The sequence below is a fragment of the Lactuca sativa genome, chromosome 8 (assembly GCF_002870075.4).
Source record: "Lactuca sativa cultivar Salinas chromosome 8, Lsat_Salinas_v11, whole genome shotgun sequence".
Classification (NCBI taxonomy): Eukaryota; Viridiplantae; Streptophyta; class Magnoliopsida; order Asterales; family Asteraceae; genus Lactuca; species Lactuca sativa.
In genome coordinates this window covers 66,945,044-66,971,410 of record NC_056630.2, presented here as the reverse complement: position 1 = coordinate 66,971,410, position 26,367 = coordinate 66,945,044, and positions in this window count along the sequence as shown.

The window sequence follows — 26,367 nt, the reverse complement described above, 5'->3', positions numbered from 1 at the left end:
CTTTAGGTAAAATCCATTAGCTAACTCTTTTAAGTTCCTATTCTAGATTCTTAACACATGATGTGATAAGATTACATTTGATGTTTTGTGGATCGAAGAAAAGAAAGGAAGCTTAAGGGAAGAAGTGAGCTGAATCTAATCGTGAAGAAATGGATTTCGATTGCATTACTAGAAGATTAGATTTTTTGAGCTACTACTTGGAGTTAGAATATATTGCTAAGAAATGTGTATTAACATAGTTTTTCAATTGAATTGCATTGTAAGGACAAATTTTTTCGCAGTAAAATAAAATTTGATATTATTTATTTATCCTTGCAATGGCGTGTATGGAAAATTGATGTTTGTAAATTTCTATTATTAGCAATAATGGATTTGATTCTTAATTATGTTATTTGTGGAAAGGTCAAGAATTTACCAAATAGGGAACGTTTCTCATCACCCAAGTTTCAATTGGACAGAAACTTGGAATCATACAACTTTGTTGCATGATGAATGAGAAATTTCATATTTGGAAATTAGACTAATTCGTTGACAAAGTGTCCAGTGAAGGACTAGGAGATCGAGTACACAAGGTTGTGTGTTGATCACGTCCGCCATAAGAGTGACAAAGATATTCGTCAGGATTTACTAAAGGTTTAGTAAATATGATTATACTTATAAGATTAAGTGTAATTCCGAGTTGATTGAAAGAGTTTAAATCAATAGCAGAACGAATAAGAAGAATCAAGTAGGAAGAAAGATAAAAGTTTCTCTATTCTAAGAAGAAGGAGAGTACTTTTTATTATGTTTTATGATAGGTCTTAATGATTAAGAACCATATCTCAATTGATCCTCTAAGTGAGTCTTAGTGCAATTGTATGTCTGAGAAGAGGAATCAAGAATTGAAGAAATGGTTAAATCAAGAAGTCAATGATACTTCGTTCCAATATCAAGTCTCAAAGTTAAGATTGTGAATTGAGTGACAAGTCTCAAGAAGGTTTATAACATTCGTCAAATGTGGAATTTGGAAAAGGTTTTCTTATACTTGCACATTTGAAATTGGAAAGTTGTGATGTCTTGGATAAGACAAAGACCAACTAGGACCAATTTTGTGAAGTGTTTTGTCTTGATAAAAGCTACACTAATTATTGAATATTTGTTTGTCAAGAAATGTTTATTGACAAGAGAATCTTATATGTCAAGGAGTCAGCGGGATTCTCAATGGTCTTGAAAGGTTTCAAGAACAAATCAAGAATAAACCTTATCGATCATCACTAGCACACGACTTGAGGTTTACAACCTATCATGTTGACATTATTTTGTTTCTGTGTCATTCCAAATGAGTTAATTATGCATGTGAGTTCTATGAGTTCTCATTTGAACGCATAAAAGGCAAGCACCTTGATCAATGAAAAGTACATTGATAGGAAAGGGTGAGCTGCTTAACTACTTGGAAGACATAGTGGGCACTCGTGTTACTATAAGGCAAGAAATCAAGATTGAGAAAGTTCAGTCAATATGAGTTTGGATTTGTCGCAAACTTTGGTTTTGACAAATTCACATGGATAGGAACACATACACCATAAAATCTAAGTGTCATAAGATTCCCTCCTTCATGAAAATGATTGTGAGGAAATGCTTTCACTAAGAGAGATTTTAAGAAGATAGTGATTGTGAAAAATGTATTCTCGAATTCAATTATGGTAACGGTATCCCTTTCCATAATTCGAATTATGAGATTTGGCAATTAGTTTGAATTGTTTAGACACACATATGAGCTATCTAAGGCAAAGGTGTATAAGTTTAAGAAGCTTAGATAAAGGATTATCAAAGCATTAGGTTTTAGAAATATGAACTTCAGAAATTCAATAAGTATTGTTTTCTGGAAGTTCAGTTGTTTTCTAAAACATATCAAAGCTAGAGGGAGCATAAGTGTTATGCTTATATGATAATAATCATCATGATAGTGGGAGCATAAATGTTGTGCTTGTATAATTATTAAGGCAAGTATTGAAAGTTAGCAATATTATTTATAGAAAACAAGAGTTATACTTTGCAAAGTCGTAAGGGTTGAAAAGTTGTTTTGCTATAATTAAGGGAGAGAATATTGTACTTCGTTTCAAAATCTAAAGCTTAGATTGAGAAATTTTAATAAATTTAGTCAAAGGATACATAGTGTGTTCTTAAATTTCGATTATGATTACGGTATCCCTCTTCATAGTTCGAATTGTAAGAACGTGACACATAAAATTTTATGGCAGAAGATTGATAAAGTATCAGATATTTATGTAAGACATTATGCATCGTGTCCCATACGCTTCAGGTAAAGGATCGATTGTAAATGCTATAATATTTGACCATTCTAAAATTTTCCAAATGTCTAGCGCATTAAGAGGGAAAAAGTACAAGAATCGGTTTTGACTAAGATAATTAAACAACTATCAAAGGATGATCCAAAGCTCGCTGAGGATTGGTCGCTTGTGAGTAGTTGGAAGTATGATATTGGATGGATCATATCGACATTATTTTGAATAGATAAGATTTTATTAAGAATGAGTTGTCGTATGGCAAATATGGAAATGTTTCCATATTGGGAGTTGGATACTGAGAATCTATGTCTAGATTAGAAGATTTTATGCAAGAAGGATGTTCAATGGAATGTACTTTGAGTGAGAGACATCATATCTATAGAATTGGTTCTGATAGAGATTAGCCAAGTCTTGATGATTTTGAGCTATGACTTTACGAAAGAATCATTGCATAAAATGTTAGAATCTAGCATCAGTAACAAGAATTTGATATTCTTATACTTATGATAAGGATTGGAAGTTGTGAAATGAGTATGATTGGAAATGTGTTCATTTGATCTATTTCACAAAGTAAGGACCATAGGTAAACATTGTGTGCATGATGAGAGCATGGGACAAGTGTAGTAATAATTCAAGTAAGAAGTTGATTACCTGAAACAACAAATAATGAGTAATCAATATGGTGATTAAATAAAATGTTTTATCTATACCCAGAGTTTGGGGCCATATGGGATTAGTATTATTCTTGTGTTTCACTTTGCATATTTTGACTTCCTGAATAATTAAATTGGTTCAGAACAATCAAATTATTCGAACATACCACAGTCGTTCATATGTTGGAAGTAGGTATGAATGAAGACTGTTGTGAATTGGTGTGTGGATTGTCTAAAGTGTATTAGACATAAACAAATGTTTGCTGCGATGTTCATGAATGCTTATGAATATGATTTGAGCATTGGAATTAAACCCACGCTCACTTGGATCACTTCATGGATTTTATCACGAGTAATTGGTGAGACGATAATATCTTATATTCTTGAAACCGAGATGTGTGAGTTGTATTTTGCGAGTCGGTTACACATTGATAATATGTAAACGCACCAGTAACTTGGTGCCATAAAACATATTGTTGTGTGTGATTCGGTGAGTAAGTGCAAGCAAGCATTGAATCAAATTTTATCTATTCCTTTTATCCAAAGTGGGATGAAAGCGGTATATGTGGGCCCCTCGATGATTTAGTGATAGCACCTAAGCGCTTGGCCAAGTTGGGTCTAATTTGATGTGTTCAATTGTAGTCTGTTGTCAGTCGTCATAAATTGGAAATTGGGAAACAGTGTAGAGAGAATGATTGAAATCCATGTCTCATGTCTATACGATATCTAGAATGGAGGAATATATAATCCCTTATCTAAAGGACACGCTTCTGATAGGATCAGAGTTGACAGCGGCTTTTGAAAGCTACAATTGCAGATCAGGATCTGAAGTCTTACGCAGAATAGTTATTAGACTTATCCAAGTGGGAGACTGTTGGATTAGTGTCTAAGTCCATAACTATTTTGGTATGTACTTGACACGATGGTTCATGGTCCTTTTGGGTTGCCTTCATCAAAGCAACTTGATAAGATGAATTATGGAGAGAGAGAGAGAGAGAGAGGATTAATTATGATTTATTAATATATTATGAGAATAATATATTAAAGGAGAAATCATATTATTTAGTTAATATTAGTCAATAATTAATGAGAATTGATTTTGTGGCTAAAAGACATTAATTAAATAAAGGGGACTAGAATTGTCAATTGTGTGATAATTAAATATTGGGCTAATGGACTCCATAGAGGATGGAGTGGACGAATTCTATGGGGAAACCCATTATACATCCTCCAAGGCCTCTAAGGAAGGTGTCCATGGGTTGCTTAGGGCCTAAGCAGTCAAATTAGGGTTTCCTTGTTAAATAACCCTTATAGCCTCACTATTTAAGGACCCCTAGGGCACCAAAAACGGGGCCAACTAATTCCTTAGGGTTTCTACACATTTTTGGGTGCCTCCTCTCTTATCATTCTTCATCCTCTTGCTCTTGGTGTTTGTGAGCCATTAGAGGAGTGACACTTGTGACTCTAAGCTTTCTAAAGCCATTACAAATGAGGATTTGAGATTGTTATTGCTACCTAACAATCAAGGTAAGATCTAAACCCCAATCTTATGTTAATATGATTAATTGTATGCTAGATCTAGGGTTTATAGCTTTGGATATTCAATTGCATGTTCATTAGACAAACTAGATCCAAAAGCTTTTAGGGTTTGCATGTACACCATAGGAATGATGTTTTGCTCATAACCCATCATGTATCTCTTGTCCCGATCGGCGGGAAGGGCATTTGTTTGGCTCCTAATTTTGGTTGTATGGCAGCAAGATCACTCGTAGTCTTGCGCAGTCTCCATCTTGAAGTTCATATTAGAAGTCATATTTGTTTCTGTTGGATTAGTGTCTAAGCCTGTAACCATATTTGGTAAGTACTTGACCCGGTTGTGCATGGTCCTTTTGGGCTGCCTTCACCGAAGCGACTTGACTGGAGAAATAATAGAGAAAGAGGTTATTATGGTTTATTAATATATTATATGAATAATATATTAAAGGAGAAATCATATTTATTTAGTTAACATTGGTCAAGAATTAATTTTGTGATTAAAAGACGTTAACTAATCTAGGGGGCTAGACTGTAATTATGTGATAGTTGCAAAGTAGGGCAATGGATGCCCTATAGGATAGGGTGGACGAATTCAAGGGGATAAGGCCTTAGAATTTGTCCATGATAAGGTTTCTAGGGTTATCCTTTGGGCTGCTTGGTGGGCAAGCAACCAGATAAGGACAAGGATTAAAACCCTAATCCCTACACCTATGTAAATACCCCTTGGCATATGAATTCGTCCATGACTTGATCCCTAGGGTTCCTAGAGCCAAATTTCATACCTCTCTTCTCTCTCTCTCTCTCTCTCTCTCTCTCTCTCTCTCCTCTCCATTTTCTCTTGGTGTTTGTGAGCCATTAGAGGTACTACACTTGTGGTACTTGCTTTCAAAGACAAGAAGATTCAAGATTCAAGTTGTTATTACAATATAACAACAAGAGGTATGTATTTCATCCTTCTTTGTGATTTTCTAACTTACTAGACGCATGCTAGGTTTCTTTATGTGTTCATAATGTTGTATAAATAATAGTGATAACATAGATCCAACTCTAGGGTTGCATGCACACATAGGACTGTTTGTCTAATACCCATCAGTTTCATCAATCACAGCTTCGCTTATACGATTCGTATATAATTAAGATTGAAAAGGCAGTTGAATAAATGATTCTTCTCTAAGCTTACATCCAAAAAAGGAAAAGAAGTTAAAGCGGAATCATCAATCCTAAGCCTGTAGAACCTTGATTATATACCACCCTTGCGTATACATTCCTCAGTGATAGATTAACCGTATGGGTCTTCGGATTGAAATTGACGTACTGTACAAGCAGTATTCTGGGGAGGGTTGCTAAGGTTTCTTCGACAAAGATACGAAACATAAGATACTCTCTGCATGAGTACCTCGGAGTTCTGGAATGATGGCTTCGCTAAAAGGCGATTTCGGGGAAAAGAATTTTAGCACGACACTGGAATTATGAGGGTCGAATTGGCTCAAGTTACATGATAATGTTGGACTACTCGGAATAAAAAGGTGTTAGACTAGATCATAAAGGTGTTACAAAAACATAATGGTGCAACCTTGACAGAGTTTCAACACTTTACTTTTATCTACAAGACTACTGCTGCGAACAAGGTATACTACAGAAAGCAAGTACACGCAGCACGAGAGTCCCATGACTAACAGGATCTTGCAAAAATATATGACTCGAGTTGCACTAGTTTTTAACAGTTCATAAGTCTACTATAACGAAACGCCCTAGTTATTTCAACGTGGGTCCGAAGTGGTCTCTCCTATAGCAGTGATCCTTAGTATCTTCCCGTCTGCTCCAGAATTCTTTGTTATTGGACAATCCTTCTTGAGATGTCCTGCCTCACTACATAAATGACATATCTGGCTTGCACCATCATTGGTGGTGGAAGTGATGTGTCGGGTCGGAGTGATGTGGATACGAGCGCTTTCGTTGTTCCTCCTTTTTGGACAATCCCTAAAATAGTGTTCGGCTTCACTACAACTATAGCAAGCCTGGCTGGCTCCGATGCCATTGATTTGGGAGGTGGTTCGTGTCGATGTTCTACAGGTACAAGTAGTGTGCCCCATTCTGTTGCAATCTTTGCATTGCAATTCACGGCAAACTCTATTATGATGAAAGTTTCACTTGTTACACTTTGAGAGTGTTCCCTCATATCGTTTGATCGGTGCTGAAGTGGCAGGGGTCGCCACTTGTTGTTGTTGCATGGAAAGTCTTTGAAATCGCTTGTGCTCCTTTTGGGCTTAACGCTTTCGTTTCTTAAACTCAGAGTTGTGGCTTTGGGTGTTTGTGACTGTTATCATTCGTTGATTTCCTGGATTGTTACAACGATTTGAATTTTCAACTCCGTTTCCATATTTGTTCGCGTTATTAGCATGAAATTGTGCTAGGACAGCTATCACGACGGTTGTTACGGCGGCTTGGAAGGTGGCGGCGTCTATATGAAGGATCAAGGTTTCATCGTTCGACTGACTATTTCTGGATGACGACATAATTCTGTTATATGACAAGAAAAGGAGTTCATCAGTGATTATGGTCAGTCCTAGATGTATTCTACTCATTCATGTAAATGTATATTTTTTGTTTTGTTAAACTATTCTCGGTGGTTTGACCTACATCCCTATGATGCAGTACTGGTAAAGAGTTGAAGTAAATTCGTAGAATGGTCACTAGACGATTGCTATTTCGAACTAGGCTATCATTGGTTGGTGGATAACATGATCCAACCTTTAACAACAATTGGAAGTGATCCTTGAGCTAATTTACCACAACTCAATAATTTGACGAAAGGTAGGTTTAGATAGAATTCTAACGATAGCATAATGAAAGTATTTGAACATGGATTGTCACAGAAATTAGCCGACTGTCAATATCATTGATATTTAAGATGTAGTAAGTTTGGAAAAAATGACCTTAGAGTAGGTCGTATATCATATCTGAAGTAGAAAAGTTTTGACAGCATAAAGGCCTAACTAAAAGTACTTACAGTACAGGCATAGTTAATTAGAAAAGTGATACTTGGAGCATAGATAGGAAGACTATTCCTTATACCAAGGAGAGAAAGGTAGAATATCTCCTACTGGTGACGGTTATCCCTTGGGTGAACACTTAGTTCAGCCATCTGGCGCTCCAAATCGAGCAGGTGCCTTTCGTACACCCTTTGGCGTACTCGGAGCTCTATGACTTCAGCTCGAGTATCAGCTAGCTCTTGCTTCAAGGCCTCGTGGTCTTCCCTAGATCTCTTGCAAGCATCTTCCAGATGAATGGTGCGGATGGTATGCATTCTCGCATTGGCGTTAACTTCCGTGATTCGATGGAGAGCTGTCCTGCCCTGAATTTCGTTTTGGGAAACTCTGCGGACCAGGATCGGCAAGAATCTATCTGCCGAGCCCCCTTCGCTCAGGTCATAAAAGCTTCGGTCTCCATTGAATGGCATGGGCTAATCCTGATCTTGGCTCCATGTTTCGAAGCTTCCCACCCAAGAAGGCGTCGTCCTTGAAAAGTCGGGCGAGGGTTAGGATTTGGGACTGGAGCCACTGAGGTAGATTCTCATCTTCTGGCTCGAGATCAAGATCCTCTAGAAGGTCTCTTTCCGGATCATCATCTAAGGGAAGTTTAGGTTTTGCTTCTGGTTCTGCATTTAGCCCTCCTCCATTCTCTTGGCCAGGAAAGTAAGGGTCGTCGGGGAGGTGGAATTCAGCCATTTATCTAGACAAGAAATGAGGGTAAGAAATTTATCTATCAATTCCTAAATGCAACGATAAACAAATAAAAGTTTCTATAAGGGAAGCTTACTGCTACTCCTAAGAAGTTTGTTCTTTGAATGAATAGTGTCTAAAACACTCCCATAGTATTTTAATTTATGTTTTGTTCTCATGTTCTTCTGTATATGAAGATGTATAATTTGGTAAGTTTTAGGTTTGTTGCAACACCCCAATCGTTCACTGACACACATTCACCGTATCTCAAATAAATATTGTTGATCAAGCTATATTTATCCCATATATGATTAGATAACTGCCAAGTTTTGACTGTTGTGTCCAACCATTAGATACTTTTGTTCTGTCCTAGTGACACTGATTTTCGTATGAATGCAGGTATGTATACTTGGTTAAATATTTTAGTATTTAAAGTATAAACTCTTGATCAGAGTATTTTTAATCCCGATGTGTTTATAGTTTTATATCTTTTATGGGTTGATACACTCGATTCACTATAAACAATGCTCTGATACCAATCTATCACACCCCAAAACCGGAACAGCGGAAATGTACGGTGGTGGAGTACGTCATGTACAATATCACAACAAAGCATAGTAGAAAACAAGCAACTACAACATCCATTGCATTAATAATATAATTTAATACAAGTGTGTTCTGGAAGTTTATAAGACAACAAAAATGTAAATCAAAATGTAAGACGAGTCTTGAACGAGCTCCATCTTCTCAAAATCTGGCATCGGTACCTGTCTACTGATGACCTAAGAATACAAGTTATTTTGAAAGAGTTGATCAGCCTTAAAGCTGGTGAGTTCATAAGCATTTTAGTGTCATTGTTTGTATGAAAACGTTTGTAAGTGTTTGATGTATAAGTTTGTAAATGTTTGTAGCAAATGTTTGTAGCAAATGTTTGTAGTAAATGTTTGTATTTCCTAGAAAATCGTATATTTTCTTCTAAACGTATCCTTCTACCAAGACATCAAATATTTTGTATGTTTGTTTATTGTAAGCGTGTGTATTTTCCCAAGTGTGACTATTATTAACCAAAAATATAGTTTCTACATTACCGTTTATGTGAGAAGATCACAATTTGAATGTAATGGGGAAATAATAATAGTACTGTAGTGTGGTATTATAGTAACTACTGGTGTACTATCTACCTTAATCTGGCTGTTAATTAAGGTGTAATGTGAAATGATTGCACCATACTATCGACTAATAACACGACGATGAAAGACGTCGGAACAAATGACATTTGGCACCCGTAGACTTGCAAGTCCCACTATAGCGAACAACAAGGTGTAGGATAGTCAATCTAGTATAAATCTATACACAAACTCACGCTTTCCCTCCAGGAGACTTTGGATACAAATTGGGCCATGGCAGTGATGCCATGCCCCAAACAATGGTTCACATTTAGGTTATTGTATACTTGTATATGTAATGTATGTACTAGAGTATTGTATGTTCTCTCTGTCTAGTATGTAGTATGTTCTCTTAGTTTCTCATAATAGTATGTTCTCTTAGTTTCTCATAATAGTATGTTCTCTTAGTTTCTCATAATTGTATGTATTGACTCATGTATGAAATGACTCTTTGTTATAGTATTCTCTGTCTAGTATTCCCTGTTCTAGTATTCGTATATGATAGTATTCTCCTAAACTATACCTATTATAGCTTACTAGTAATTTCTATAGTTTGAATGAATGAAGGTATAACATTGCTACCCAAGGGTATTTAACTAATAGATAGTACTTTTATATCCACATATGTATACATAATAGATAACTAATATTTAAATGGCATTCCGACAAATAACCGATACTCTCAGGCCACATCCAAACAAGGAAAAGGAAATTAAGCGAGTTATCAGTCCTAAGTCCTTTAAACATTACTTATACAACTATACATATATACACATGCATTTGACAATATATAAGTTATAAAAAGAAGTTTTGTAAAACATTTGAAGAGTTTAATAATAAATATTGATGACTTGAGGTCAATTTCTAAAACGATTCAAAAGCAGTTTGATGGCTAATACAGTTTGAAAGTATAAGAAATCCTTTGTTTGAAACAAATTTTGAAGTATATGAAATCCTTTGTTTGAAACACAGTTAGTAATCACATGTGATTGATTATATAACTTACACGTTTTCTACTTGTATCCCCCCCCCATAAAAGCATTTAAAATCATTTATAAGATAGATTAAGGGGTATGAACTCACCTGTTGTGAGTGGTTTGTATGAATGTGCTGAACAGGATGCTAAGTGTCAAGTGAAGACTTGAACACACACACACACACAGAGATCCTATTTAACATATAATGACACATATATGTATCTAATTAGTGATTTAACAACTAATTAAGCAATTACAAGCACCCAAAAACATGTAAAACACTTTGATTCAAGTGCTAGAGGTACAAAAGAGTTGCATCTAAGGGTTGTAGTGTCTCACATTGGAGTTCACGGCCCATAGTAATTACCACATGAGTTTACGGCTTATGGGTTTATGGCCCAATGAGTTTACGAGTCATGGGTTTATGGCCCAATGAGTTTACGGTCGTAAACTCATGGTAATTTGTACCATTTGTGTTTTAAGGTCTTACATGTCAATAGGAAGTGTTCTAAGTTCAAGTCTAAGCCTTATGAAGGAAGTGAGGCACAATTGCACCACTTATGAGTGTTTACGGCCCAAAGAGATTGCTTTGGACGTAAACACCATGTGTTCTTGAGTTTTTGATGATTTCAAGGGGTAAACTAAGTGATTCAAGCATTAAAACAAGCTAAGGTAAGAGTACTTACAATATAGTAGCTTGATAAGGTGATTAAGGTTCAAGAACACTATTGTGTGTGTTCTTGGTGAAATGAAGAACACTTGAAGATCTATCAAAATGAAGAGATTTCATGGATGAAATCATGTACAATCACTAGATAAGAAGATGTAACAACAAATCAAAAGAAAGAATTCTTACATTTTGGGAAGATTGGACTGAAGATCTTATGATACTTGAGAGAGAAATGGAGTTTCTAGCCTTGAAATGGAAGAGAAATGAGGAAAATGATGTAAACTCATGTATTTAACATGAGTTCACGGCCAAACTCATGAGTTTACGGCCCAAACATGAAGGTTTGGCCGTAAACTCCATTTAATGGGTTTAAGGCTTGATTAAGGTACATTGGACTCAAGCAGATACTTCCTAACACCCGATTCTTGAATATACTAGGCTTAAAACACTCAAACAAACTCTAAAAAGTGCTAAAAGATAGCAGAAACAAGTCTGAATTTGATTGAATTGCTTGACTGTACAAGATAGAAATTTCGGGTTGTCACAGCGACATACCGTAACAATTGGTGTCACCGCTATTACTTCCCATGAGATGAAACCCTAATCGATGGATCAGTATAAAAGCATACGGTTACGACCAAATGACATGTGGCACAAAAGGATCACCGGTGGAAGCTTTTTAACGACGACATCTATAGCGACGACAATAACCTTTAGCGGCGACATTATCTAATATCGCCGCTAAAGGCCAACGTCGTCGTTATAGAGGTCGTCGATAAAGGGCTTATTTCTTATTGTGAAAGTACATGTATACAGTTAAAATGTTTGATTTTTGCAAATTTTGTGAAGTGAGTGGCCTAGACAAGTCCTTTAAGGACGGTATTTTGGTGTTGGTGTTCGATTTGAAAAATATTGTTTAGAAAAATAATTTTCATGTTTTCATCCAATTATGTGTATTCTCTCTCTCTCTCTCCCTATATATATATATATATATATATATATATATATATATATATATATATATATATATATATATATATATATATATATATATATATATAACCAAAAAACTAATTTTGTACTTTAGAAACCAAAAAATTGATTATGTTTGACGCGTCCTTAAGATCTTAACAAAAACCATCTTTTTTGTTATTGTAATTTTTAGACTATATTTTTTATAAATAAAAAACAAAAACAAAATATATCCATATTGATAAAAAAAAGTTTCTTACATAAATTTACATATGTATCAATATATAAATGTTATATATATATATATATATATATATATATATATATATATATATATATATATATATATATATATATATATATATATATATATATATATATTTCAAATTTTAGCATTCACAATTTATTATTATTTTAATATTTTATCTTTTAAAAATTAATTTAATGAGATTTATAAGTGAATTCTTTGCATTAGTGTCTAAATTCGAATAAATATCCATATTTACATATGAATTGCAACATATCCAAATGTAATATTATTTATCTCAAATTCTCAACTAAATTTACTAAAATTCATATGTATCAATATTAGATGACCAGATTTACATTGTAATTGTCAACACTGTACTTATACACAATTGGGACTCATTGTGACGTCCCCTAATTTTTAGAACCGAAAAAAAAAAACTTTTATTTATGTTTTAAAAATCACAATATCCTTGTTTGCGGCAAATCTCAGCACAATAAAACATTTTTCGGAAACTCTCGTTTTAATTAAATATATTGAACAATGATGTTTCAAAATACAAAACCCTAAGCATGTCATAATGAATACAAAACATATGTTACAACGTTAAAACCTTAAGGTCCTGAACAATATTGCAGGTTGTCTCTTAATCACTCGACATCTTAATCAAGTTCTAGCAACATTAGCTCTTTTACATGTGATACATATAATTTTACTGGGTCAGGTTGGAAAACCTGTTGAGACACATAGGTTTTCAATCTCACAATATTATTATGATAATAATTTATCATTGTCAAACCTATAAAACCAACTGTTACCAAATGTTGTGATATGTGCTTGGGACATAACACAGTTACTTGATGATTCTGGCTAGGTTGCATCCTCTAATAACAACAATAAGGATATAACATCAGTTGACGTCCGGGAGGTGGTCCCAGGATAAAGCTCCGACGATCTAGTTAGTATGTGCATGAGAAAAAGGTGATTAGGGTTTTTGACAGTAAGGAGGCATGCCCCTTTTCTAGAGAAGAAATGGTTCCTTTTATACTTATTATTTTCTACACATGATCCCAACAATACCCTTTGTCCCGTCTGGGCCGACAGGCATGGAGCAGTCCCATTGGTGGATCGTACACCACTAGTGGCCATCTTCTATTGGTGGAGAATAAATAGAGGACAACACCCTGAGCGCTAAACTTGTCGCTTTAGGAAACGACCGGCTGTGTTTTGGCTTATGATGGAACGGATATTGTCATTGGGAATTAGACTTGGGCACGAGGGCACCAAGCATCAGGTTCTTTGAGCGAGGGCGAGTGTCTGGGTCTGGCACTAGGACGGATCGCAACCGTTAGTTAGGTCTTCCTAAAGATAGCAGTTCTATTATCTTTAACGTATTCCTAGTGGGGTATGTTAACAAGTCCCATAGGCTAGTAAATGTCGACATTCGCCTAGCATAGCTAAGTTGGTCTAGCCTTGATCAAGACACGTGTTTGATGAAGATGGACCTAACGTCCGCTAATGTGACAGAGTCGTCAGCATAGGCGGTTTCATCATGGTAACTGTTCGATATTCCCACCTCGCATTTAAAAATTCCCTTATCAAGGACGATTTTCCTTTTTACACTTCCCATTCTTCATCTGCTTTTGTCTTCTCTTTGTTTACCATCTCTTCTTCCCTGTTCTTGCTATAAGAGAAAATGGCGATAGAACTATCTGGAATCGAGCCAATCCCAGATGGGTTTGAGGCTCTTCAAACCCGGATCGGTTTAATGCATGAACATGGGTTGCAATTTCCCGGGAAAGAGACGATCATTTTTTGACCACCGAAGGGCAAGTTCGGAGTCTCCATTCTGATCTTTGAGGTAGGTCTAAGGCTGTTGGCGACTGAACTTTTGACAAAGTTATGCGTCAATGCGGTTTCTCCGCCCGACATGACTCCCAACACCGTCAACAAGATTGTGGGTTTTAAACCGGCTTGTCAAGCCCATGGAGTATTCCTAAGTTTTGGTCCTTTATATTTTATTTCAAATCTTCCACCCAATCTGGAGTCCATACCTTTACTCAGAGGCGAGGCATCCATGCATTCATCATCAACCAGAAAGCACCCAAAAAAACTGGCAAGAGAAATGGCTTTGGGTGAATTGCAACCTAGTTGGTTATGGCTACCGCTGGGTGACCGTCTTTTTTGACCGATCGCCACAACTATAGGGTGCTAGTGGCACGGGTATTGAAGGTATCTGCTTCAACAGGGAAGATTGGGAGGATTACATCCTAGCCGCGACAGGGATGAGTGCCGCCTGGAGGGCTTGGGGGATGATGCTACAGTTATGCATGGAGAAGGAAGGTAAGTACTCTTATCCTTCCCCCCTCCCCCCAAATATATATATATATATATATATATATATATATATATATATATATATATAGAGAGAGAGAGAGAGAGAGAGAGAGAGAGAGAGAGAACATGTTTACCCACTTCATTTACTACTTGTCTGTGTAGGTCTTGAAAGGATCTTGTCCTTTGAGATGGTTCTAGGGGGCAAGTATAAGTGCAATCTCCAGTACCATGAGGTACCTCTTTAGAGACCCTTTTTTCGCCCGCTATCACTGATTAATCCCTGGCGCTTGGTGCAACCCTTGGTTTCAGGGACGAGGGCCCTGGTCCTCATTTTGATCTGACTTTCATGGATATCCACGTTGTGGGTGATTCTCGCGATAATCATCCGCCTCCAAATTATGAAGATGAACCAGCGAAGGAGGTAGTAGTTGGTGGCAGTCGGGCAACTACCAAGCGATGAATAGCTTGGGTAGACTCCCCACTTACTGGAGACATTGGTAGCAATTGTTGGGTTTTAAGTACTATAACACTCCTATGGTGCACATATAACCCTAATGCTTTGGATCTAAGTTTTCTCTAGTTATACACACAAAAAAAAATTATCCAAAGCATGAAGCCTATCTAGCATACAAATATGGTACATGAATCATAAAACTAGTTAGAAGAATACATCTGATTTGTAGGTTGTAGTTGTTAGCCTTTCAAGAGCTTAGCACCTCAAGTGTGATGCCTCAAACAAGTCACAAACACCATGAACAAATGGAGGACTTTGAGAGATATGCTAGAACCACCAAAATCGGCTAGGGTTCTCTTAGAACCCTTGGGGTGGTGAATTTGGAGCTAAGGAGTTACTTTTATAGTGTGGAATTCCTAGGGTTTAAACTTGTAGACCCTAATTCATTCCGTGGGCCTTTAATCCAATAATCCATATGATAAGCCTTATGGACTAACACTTCATGGAATCTCACATAAACTTAGTCCATCACTAATCAATCATGGATCATTGGCCCAAACTATATGTATTACTGATTTAATGAATCAGTCCCTTTAATTTAATTAATCTTTTTTGATCTCTAAATTAACTTCAAATTAATTCTTGCCCAATATTAATTAAATAATATGATTTCTCAATTAATATATTATACTTATAATACATTAATAAATCACAAATAACCTCTTTCTCAAATATCCATCCTATCAAATTGTTCTGATCATGGCAACCCGAAATGGACCATGCTACTCTTGGGACAAGTACATACCAATTATAGTTATGGGCTTAGACACCTAATCCAATAGTTTCCCACTTGGATAAATCTATTAACTATAACTACAAGTATGACTTCAAAACCCGACTAACAATCGTAGCTCTCAAAAGCCGTTGTCGAACTCTGACCCAGTCAATGACGTATCCATTAGATAAGGGATCATATATTCCTCCATTCTAGATATTGTATGAACATGAGACATGCATTATAATCATTCTCTCTGTCCATGTGTTGTTTCTTGATTTCCGATTTATGATGATCGACTAATTGAACAAATCAAACTAGTCCAAGCTTGGCCAAGCTCTTAGGGTGTCATCACTAAATCATCGAGGGGCCCACAAATATCGCTTTTATCCATCATCAATGTGCAACCGACTTGCAAAATACAACTTATATGTCTTTGTTTCAAGAATATAAGATATTATCGTCTCATAATCACTCATGATAAAATCCATGAAGTGATTTAGAGGAGTGTGGGTTTAATTCAATACTCAAATCTTATTACAAGAGTACTCATAAATACTACAACAAACTTGTGCTATGTCTAACACTTAGACAATCTACAGAAGGATTCATGACAGTCTTGCCTCAATACCTACTTCCAATGTATGACCGACTCTGGATGGTTTGAATAATCTTATTATTCGGAAAGTCAAAACATGCGAAATGAAACGCAAGAATAATCGGATCCAATATGGTCTCAAAACTTTTGAATATAAATGAAACAACTTTTATTTAATCACCATATCGATTACACATTATTCATTTTATAATGTTTCGACTGATCAACTTAATACTTGAAATAAAACAGTAGTCATCCCATGCTCCAAGCATGCACACTATGTTTACCTATGGTCCTTACTTTGTGAAATATATCAATTGTAAACATTTCCAATGACACTCATTTCACAATTCCAAATCCTTATCGCAAGTGTAAGAATACCATATCTTTGCCACTTACTGTAATCTGTTAGATTCTAAGCTTATATGCATTGATCCTTTTTGTAACGACTATGTACATAAGTCACAGGGATTTTTCCAATTACAAAACTTTCCATTGGAAATTGTTACAAGACAATTCCATAGATACAAAGTCTCATATTCAAAGCACATTCCTTTGAACATCCTTCTTGCATAAAAGTTTCTAACTTACTTATAGATTCTTGATATCTAACTCCCATTATGGAAACATTTCCATATGACAATTCATTATAATTAGAATCATGTCTATTCATAATAATGTCAACATGGTCCATCCATTACTATACTTCCAACTGCCCACAAGTGCCCAATCCTTAGCGAATCTTGGATTGTCACTAACAGTTGTTTAATAATTTTAAGTCATAACCAGTTCCAGTCCTTTTTCCTTCTCAATGACCTAGGTGTTTGGAAAATTAGAACTGGTGAATATTATAGCGTATGCAATCGATCCTATACCCGAAGCATATGGAACACAATTCATATTGTCTTACATAAAGACATGATACCTGCCTAGTCTTTTGCTATAATATTTCCATATATAGAATTTCCAATGTTGAAATATTTCAACATGGTATTCATATATCCATGACTAAGTTTAATAAATACTTCAATCTAAACTTTTAGATTCGAAATAAAGTATTAGTATCCTCTCCCTTATTATAGCAAAACAAGGATCATCTGGAATGCTCTTGCATTTGGCGATGCATTTGGCTTTGTAGCTCCTTCCCTCTTTGGGCAGCCGTGCTTGCAGTGACCTTCTTCATTACATCCACAACATACCATTTTGTTGAATGTACACTCAATGACATAATGCCCATACTTCCCACCCTTGAAACATGTCACCTCATCGCCACATTTTCCAGAGTGTTTCTTCTTGCATTTATCACACCATCTCACTTCACCTTTTCCACCTTCGAACTTCTTCGAACTACACTTCGAGAATTTTCTCTTCTCATTGGACCTTGAGGATCCATCGAACTTCCATTTCTCACCAACTTCAGTTCCCCCCAGAACACTTTCTCTTAACTAGGTATGAACATTCTTGGCTGCCTAACGGCTACCTTCAACATGCTTGCCATTTTGAATGTTGGGCCAAAGTCTGATGGTAATCCGTTAGCAAATTTCTCTATCTTGGCGAGTTCCATCGGCTACAGGTATGGAAATAACTTTATCTTCTCAGTGAATGCAGTAGCATAGTCATCAATGCTCATTCTCCCATTCTTCAAGTTCTGGAACTCATTATTTAGATCTATCAGATCTATTTTGGAACAGTACTGCATTTTCAACTGCTCGATGAACACTTCCCAATACATCTTTAGAGCTTTTCTTTGTGGCATCGTATCTGCTAATAACTTCCACCAGATTAAAACTCCGGTCTTCAGTTGTCTAACCGCGAAGACGGTTTTTTGCTTGTCGTTACAGTTGTAGCTTTCAAATATCATCTCCATTTCGGAGATCCAGTCCATAATCTCTACTGGATTTGGACTTCCAGAAAGACTTGATGGTTTGGCACCCAATAAGTTCTTATACATACATCCATCCCTGTCGATTCCCCTCTCTGGGTCATTCCTTCTTGCCACTAGGGATTCAACTTGACTAACAGTGCATCTGTAATTCCTTTCCTCTGACTGTCTGCCATTCAGTTCTGGTTGTTGAATCGGCATCGAAGGCTCATCCCTATTATTCAGCATTATTTGCCTCATTTCTTCCCTCTGTTCAGCCATCATAGCTTGAATCATGGCTTGTACTCCAGCCATAGTGACTGGCTCTGGTGCAACTTCAACTATCGGCACCTGCTCTATCCCTTGGGGATGAGGCTGCTGATTTTTGTCCCCATTTGCATTTTCGAGTCCACTTCGGGTTCTCACCATGTTGATCTATGCACCAAGGTTGGTGAATTTAGATCTTTATTTACGATAGACGTTTAAATCCCCCTTATCTCTCCGAAATGTTACATGTTATTTCTAATATCATAATCGAACACTTAGAATCCTAAACATGTAAGGTTTCTAGATCCGGTTAGCAACAAACTATAGATCCGAACAAATAATAGCATATACGACAAACATAAAGCATTTATCACATAAAAGCATTTTAGGCATCTTTCCTAAAATGAGATAGTGCCCGTGTCTATTCCAGTGTACTACCAAGATTACAATAGACACACTCCTCAAGTTTATCGCTTAACATTCTTAGTTTAAGTATATAAATTTGTAACGCCTGTGTTTCTGACATAAATCATTAAATATGATGTAGTAGTCTAGTTCAACCTTTGTAACTTGTTTTGAAGTAATAAAGATGTATTATTTGAATATTATGTGTTTATACTTGATTATTATGATTTAATAAATTAAGGATAAAAATAAGCGTCGAAAATAAATATTAGATAAAAAAGATATCTATGAAGAAAGTTGTAGTGGTTGAAACAAGAATTTCGGAGATATAAAGAATACCGAAATCCGAGTTATAACGAAGAAGTTATGACTTGTCGAAGTTTCGTGACAGAACCGGCACAACGTTATGTGACATAAAAAGTAAATTTACGATAAAGTGCTTTTTAGCCTTAGCGATCTAAATGAAATTCATAGTATACGTTAAACCGAGAACGTGCATAAAAAGAATGTCCAAATCTGACTTCGTATGAGGACGTTATGAATTTTTTAAGATTTGGCTTAGCAGTATGCAACCCAGAATTCGAAATATAGATAGAGCGATTTTAGCCGACACAACCTAAACGAGAATTGAAGATCTCGTTGATAGTAGTCTAATGATAAAAAGACAGACGAAAACGAATGTCGGATGAAGAAGTTATGAATTTTTAACGGACTTTTCCTGTCCCAACCTATTAAAAATATAACTTTAAAAATAAATTCAAAATTAGCTGACGGAGTCTAAACGAAATTTTGTAGAGCATAATTTGACCTACGTGTGGATATATATAACGTCAAAAACGGAGTTTGTATGCAAAAGTTACAAATTTCTGAAGTTTTGGGCACAAACTTTGAGGCAGGTCCGAAGGAGTACGCCCAACGTACTCGTGTAAGTGATCCGGAGTTCGTCACACCCCCTACTCCTTCGCATGAGAGACACGTCTCGTGGCCTTGATGTGTCCGAGCTGATCCAGTTCGTACGCCCAGCGTACGAATTTACGCCCAACGAAGAGATGTGCAAGGCAGTACGCCCCGCATACCAAAGACTTACGCCCAGCGTAATAAGGAGCATGGGCCTCCTATAAATAGGATGCGAGAATGCCCCAAAAATGGTTACAAAAATTACTTCTTTCACCCTTTTACTCTCTTCCAAGATACACTAAATACCCCCAAGCCTATAATATCATCCTAGCATCGTAAGCAAGTCCTGGAGAGCCCCGAAGATCCCGAGAAAAGAGCTTTTTGAGACGAAACTCTGCCCGCGTGGAGGCCGATTTTTAAGAAAACATCCCGGTTTCATCGAAAAAGATTGTTTTAAGGGACGAAGTGTTGTTCAACCACCGTCTATAAAGTGATTGTGTAGTCACTTTCATCTTACACGTAGATATGAAATATTTTATATCAAATACGTGATATGTGTAATTATATTGTTTGTTTATTTGAGATGGGTGTTGAATAGATGTTTTATACAAGTTTTAAACTGTATATGTATTTTTATCTACAAATATGTTGGGTAAAACATGGGTAGATGAAATAGTTGATGTGTGTTAAAATGATGAGAGACATCGATGTCGGTGTTGTTGACGTTGTAGTCATCTAGCGGAGTATAGATGATGACCACGGACCTTTCTAGACAGTCTAGTGGAACGCTAGCAGGCTCGCAACCTATAGGTGTTGGTGAACTATATGTTCGCTGGTGTACTCCATCCCCCTCATGGTTGCCTTAAGGACATGTATGGTTGAGGAATCCCCTTAGCAGTAGTGTCCATCCCGATAATGATCCTTAGGCTAGGTCCCTTATGATAGGTGTTTAGGGACGTAAATTGAGGATAATGGGAACGGGTAATCAGGGTTATTGTTGGTTGATGAAATTAATAAATTTATTGTTGGTTGATGAAATTAATAAACTTATTATTTGTGGGTTGAAAACCCTATATGCTCACCGGGCTCCCAAGCCTGGCCCACTTAGCTTTTTATATTACAGGTAGTGGACCTAGAGCATAGTTGGATGATGACGAGGGATTTTTGGATTATAGGTCAGTAGATGTAAATAACTGTTGCAAGGCTTATTATGTACTGTTTATGCTTTTGGTCTGTATCGGAACATGACATCCCGAGGTTTTGTTATATAATGAAAATACATTTCTTTAAGAAATGCTTTGATAAATTTTTATCATATTTTGTTTTGGGGACAAATTCCGCAACATCTTTTGGAAGATTACTCTGATTTTATTTTAAAATCATAAACTAAACCCGTCTTTTCTGGCCAAGAAATTTGGGGATGTCACAGTTGGTAACAGACCATTAGTTTAAGCAAACTAGGAATTTGTAGGATTTCTAGACTTAAGCTTAGAATGCTAAGTGATGACCGTGAGATGAGTGTCTACCATATTTTAGACACGAGCACTAGTATATTTTAGGAAAGATGCCTAAAATGCTTTTATGTGCTAACTGTTAAATGTTTTCCATATATGATATCATTTGTTCGGATCTATGGTCTGTTGCCAACCAGATCTGGAAACCTTATGTGTTCAGGATTCTAAGCATACGACTACCATACTAGAACTAGCATGTAAACGTTTCGGAGTGATAAAGAGAATTTAAAAATCTATCATGAACAACAATATAAATTCGCCTTATTTGGTGTATAGATTATAATGGCTAGAACTCGAAGTGGAGCTGGAAATGCAAATAGAAATCAGCAACCTCAACCCCAAGTGATAGGACAGGTGCCTATAGCAGAAGCTGCACCAGAACCGATCACAATGGTTGGAGTACAAGTCGTGATTCAGACAATGACAGCTGAATAAAGGGAAGAAATGAGGCAACTATTGTTGAACAACAGGAATGAACCTTCAATGCATGTTGAACAACCTGAATTAAATGATGATCAGTCAAAGGAAGGAAATTATAGTAGATTTGTTGGTCCAACTGAACCGCTTGTGGTTAAGAGAACTAACTAAGAGGATTGAGTCGAGAGAAGTGGATGCAAGTACAAAGACTTTATGACTTGCAAGCCATTAATTTTCACTGGAAAGGAAGATCCCATCAGAGTAATGGATTGGATCTCAGAAATGGAATTAGCCTTCATGACATGTAATTGCCAAGGCAAGTTACAAACCATATATGCAGTGCATTAGTTCAAAGGTGGCGTTGTTTGTTGGTGGAACACTCTAGGGAAGACCCTAAGCCCTAATAGGCCACTACAACTGACTTAGGCAGATTTCTTGGTGCATTTAAGCGTAAGTACTGCTCGGCCCAAAATCTGCTTGGGTTAGAGAACCAATTTCTGACATTAAAGAAGGGAAGTATGTCCATCGATGAATACACCAATAACTTCACAGACAAAATGGAGTTTGCTTTGCGTATTGTCCCAGACGAGCTGACGAAAATCGACAAGTAAGTAAAGGGACTTCCATGGGAGTATGTAGTGCCAGTATGTCAGAGACTAACTTTGGAGGTAGATATCTGGGCAGCCAAGTCCGTTGAAGATATGATCAAGGGAATAGCCTCAAGCAAGGTTGAAGTTGGCGAGAAGAGAAAGTTTGAAGGAACTTCAGGTTCCAACAAGAAGAGTAAGTTCTCGAAGTCTAGTTCGAGGAAATTTTGAGGAAGATCCGAAGCAAAGTGGTGTGACAAGTGTAAGAAGAAACATGTTGGGAAGTGTAGCGATGAAGTCACTTTTTACAAACGTGGAAAGCCTGGGCATTATGCCAATGAATGCACCTTCAATAAGAAAGTCTGTTATGGGTGCAATGAAGAGGGGCACATTTTGAGGGACTGCCGGAAGAAGAAAGAGGCGGTGAAGCCCAATCACCCACCAAAGCCAAAAACCCGAGCTTTCTAGATGACATTGGAAGCCGTAAAGGATGCAGCAGATGTCGCTTTAGGTACCTTTCTTGTAAATGGATTGCCTGCCAATTTATTCTTTGATTTCAGAACAAATTACTCTTTTATATCACATAAATTTGGTGAAAGACTAGCATTGCCTATAGAAAAACTTGAAGATGCCCTAATTGTAGAAGTTGCTAGTGGAAAATTTATACCTGTTAGCATTTGCATTAAGAATATTGTCATCGACTTGAATGGGAACGAGTTCCACGAGGAGCTATTGCCTATTGAGTTGAATGGTTTCGACATCGTTCTGGGGATGGATTGGCTTAGTGACAATGATGCCAAAATACTATGCAACAAAAAGATAGCGAGCGTAAATCTGCAGAGCTTTCCGCCGTGACCTGGGAGAGGTTCACCGTTATGTTTCGTAATGAGTACGTTCCCCTGGTGGAAAGGGAACGTTTGGCTCAGGAGTCCTTGACCCTCAAGCAGGGCACCGAGTCTGTTACAGTGATCACCAGGATGTTCCATGAGAGGGCGATGTTCTGCCCTGAGCAAGTGTCTTCCGAGCAGGCACGCATGAGTAGATATTTGAGCATTTTGAGGAGAGACATCCGCAAGTTCGTGGCAAACTCGATGTACCAGACATTTTCCGAGCTTCAGGAAAATCCCCGGAAGAGGGAGATTGAGCTAGAGACTCAGGCCAGGGAGGAGGCGGAGTCTCAGGGGAGGGATCGGCAACCGGCACAGTCCCAGTCGGCTGCCAAGCGGGCCAAGCCTGCCGATTCAAGATCAGGGAACCAGATGGGCCACACTTGTGGCAAGTGCGACAAGATTCATGAGGGGGTGTCCAGGGCAAGGTCTTGCTACAAGTGTGGCAAGGAGGGGCACATGGCCAAGGATTTCCCCAAGGGGTTTGAAGTCTGTTTTCACTGCAATGAGACCAGACACCAAAGGCCGAGTGTCCGCAGTCGCGGGGGTTAGCATAGGGAGCATCATAGGGATCTGCCCCTGTTGCCATTTGTGCTACGGAGAGTTGGCCAGTGAAGGCCGAGGCGCCAAGTGCTCGTGGGAGAGCCTTCCAGTTGACAGCGGAGGAGGTCCGCGTAGCGCCCGATGTTGTGGCTGGTATGTATTCTTTCATATATTTATTTTGAGTTGTGATGTTCTGCTTATATTATGATATGCGTAGGTACATTTCTTGTGAGTTCTATACCTGCTTTGGTGTTATTTGACTCGGGTGCGAGTCGGTCTTTTGTGTCGTTATCCTTTTGTCAGTGCATCAGTATTTGTTGTGAGGCATTGAGTTGACCTTTGCGAGTTTCCATTGCTGACGAAAGAGCGGTGTATGCCACTGAGGTGATTCGAGGATGCGTGCTCGAGATTTTCGGCGTTGAGTTTCTGATTGATTTGGTCGCGATTGCGATGGGAGATGTTTGTGTCATCGTGGGCATGGACTGGTTGAGCAGGTTTGGAGCGGTTATCAACTACGAGCGACAGCTGGTGACCATACGAGACCCTAGTGGGGGAGTTCTTACAGTTTATGGCGAGGGTACCCATTCTGGGTCAGCATTTTGTTCGACCGCCAGAGCGAGGCAGAGCCTACAGCAGGGCTATAGCGGGTTTGTGGCTTATGTTGTGGATACGAGACTAGGTGCAGGGAGACTGAGGTCGGTCGATGAGGTCCCGATAGTGCGTGAGTTCCCGGACGTTTTTCCCAAGGAGTTGTCGGGAGTGCCTCCAGAGAGGCAGGTAGAGTTCCGTATCGATTTGGTATCGGGGACAGAGCCTATCGCCAAGGCGCCCTATCGCCTTGCGCCTCCATAGATGCATGAGTTATCCTCGCAGCTTCAGGAGCTGCTGGGAAAGGGGTTTATACAGCCGAGTAGCTTGCCGTGGGGAGTGTCGATCCTTTTTGTCAAGAAGGATGGTTCACACCAAATGTGCATTGATTACCAGGAGTTGAACAAGCTGACGGTCAAGAACCATTAACCCTTACTAAGAATCGGCGATTTGTTTGATCAGCTGCTGGGAGCGTCTTGGTTCTCCAAGATTGATCTGAGGTCTGGATATCATCATATGAGAGTGCGTGATGAGGATATCCAGAAGACAGCGTTTAGGACTCGTTATGGGCATTATGAGTTCGTGGTGATGCCTTTCGGGCTCACCAATGCACCGACGGCGTTCATGGATCTCATGAACAGGGTGTGCAGGCCGATGTTGGATCGTTCGGTGATCGTGTTCATTGATGATATATTGGTGTGTTCGAGATCCAGAGAGCAGCATGAAGAGCACTTGAAGGAGATCCTTGGAGTTCTGAGATCGGAGAGGCTGTACGCCAAATTCTCCAAGTGCGATTTCTGGTTACGAGAGGTCCAGTTCCTAGGACACCTCGTCAACCAGAATGTGATATTGGTCGATCCGGCCAAGATTGAGGCGGTGATGAGTTGGGAGGTGCCAAGATCCCCTTCAGAGATCAGGCGTTTTCTGGGATTGGCCGGTTACTAACGGAGATTTATCAAGGATTTCTCCAGAATCGATGTTCCTCTCACCAGTCTGATCCGGAAGGGCGTGGCTTTCAGTTGGGACCCAGAGCAGTAGGCCTCATTCGAGACACTTCGCCAAAAATTATGTGAAGCCCAGTGTTAGCCCTTCCGGAGGGAATGGAGGACTTTATGGTATATTGTGACGCATCGATATTGGGATTGGGTGCGGTGCTGATGCAGATAGGGCATGTGATAGCATACGCATTGAGGCAGCTGAAGCCTCATGAGACGAGGTATCCTACTCACGATTTGGAGTTGGGGTTCGTGGTGTTCGCCCTCAAGATCTGGCGTCACTATTTGTATGGGGTTCGGTGTACCATATACACGGACCACAAGAGCTTGAAGTATTTGATGGATCAGCTCAACCTGAACATGCGTCAAAGGAGATGGTTGGACATGGTAAAGGATTATGAGTGTGAGATCCTGTACCACCCAGGCAAAGCTAACGTGGTAGCCGATGCCTTGAGTCGTAGGGCAGAGAGTGCCCCTTTGCGATATGTTTGTATGAGGTTGACAGTGATGAATCCGGTGTTGGACACAATTCGAGAGGCCTAGGTGGAGGCCATGAGACCGGAGAACCGTAAGCGAGAGTGGGTGATTGGGCAGATATCAGAGTTCATTGCCGATAGTCGGGGGCTTATGACCTTCCAGGGCCGGATTTGGGTGCCATTTGAGGGTGGGGCATGTGCTATTTTGATGGAGGAGGCGCACAGGTCGAGGTTTTCGATCCATCCCAGGGCCACTAAGATGTATTTGGACCTGAAAAGAGATTATTGGTGGCCCTGTATGAAGAGGGATGTGGCTTGGTTTGTAGAGAGGTGCTTGACCTGTCACAGGGTCAAGGCAGAGCACCAGTGCCCGGATAGCAAGTTATAGCCGCTTGAGGTTCCCCAATTGAAGTGGGAACAGATTTCCGTGGATTTTATCACCAAATTGCCGAGGACAGCGGGAGGCATCGATGCAATTTGGGTGATCGTCGACCAGCTGACGAAGAGCGCTCATTTTCTTGCTATCAGTGAGAGC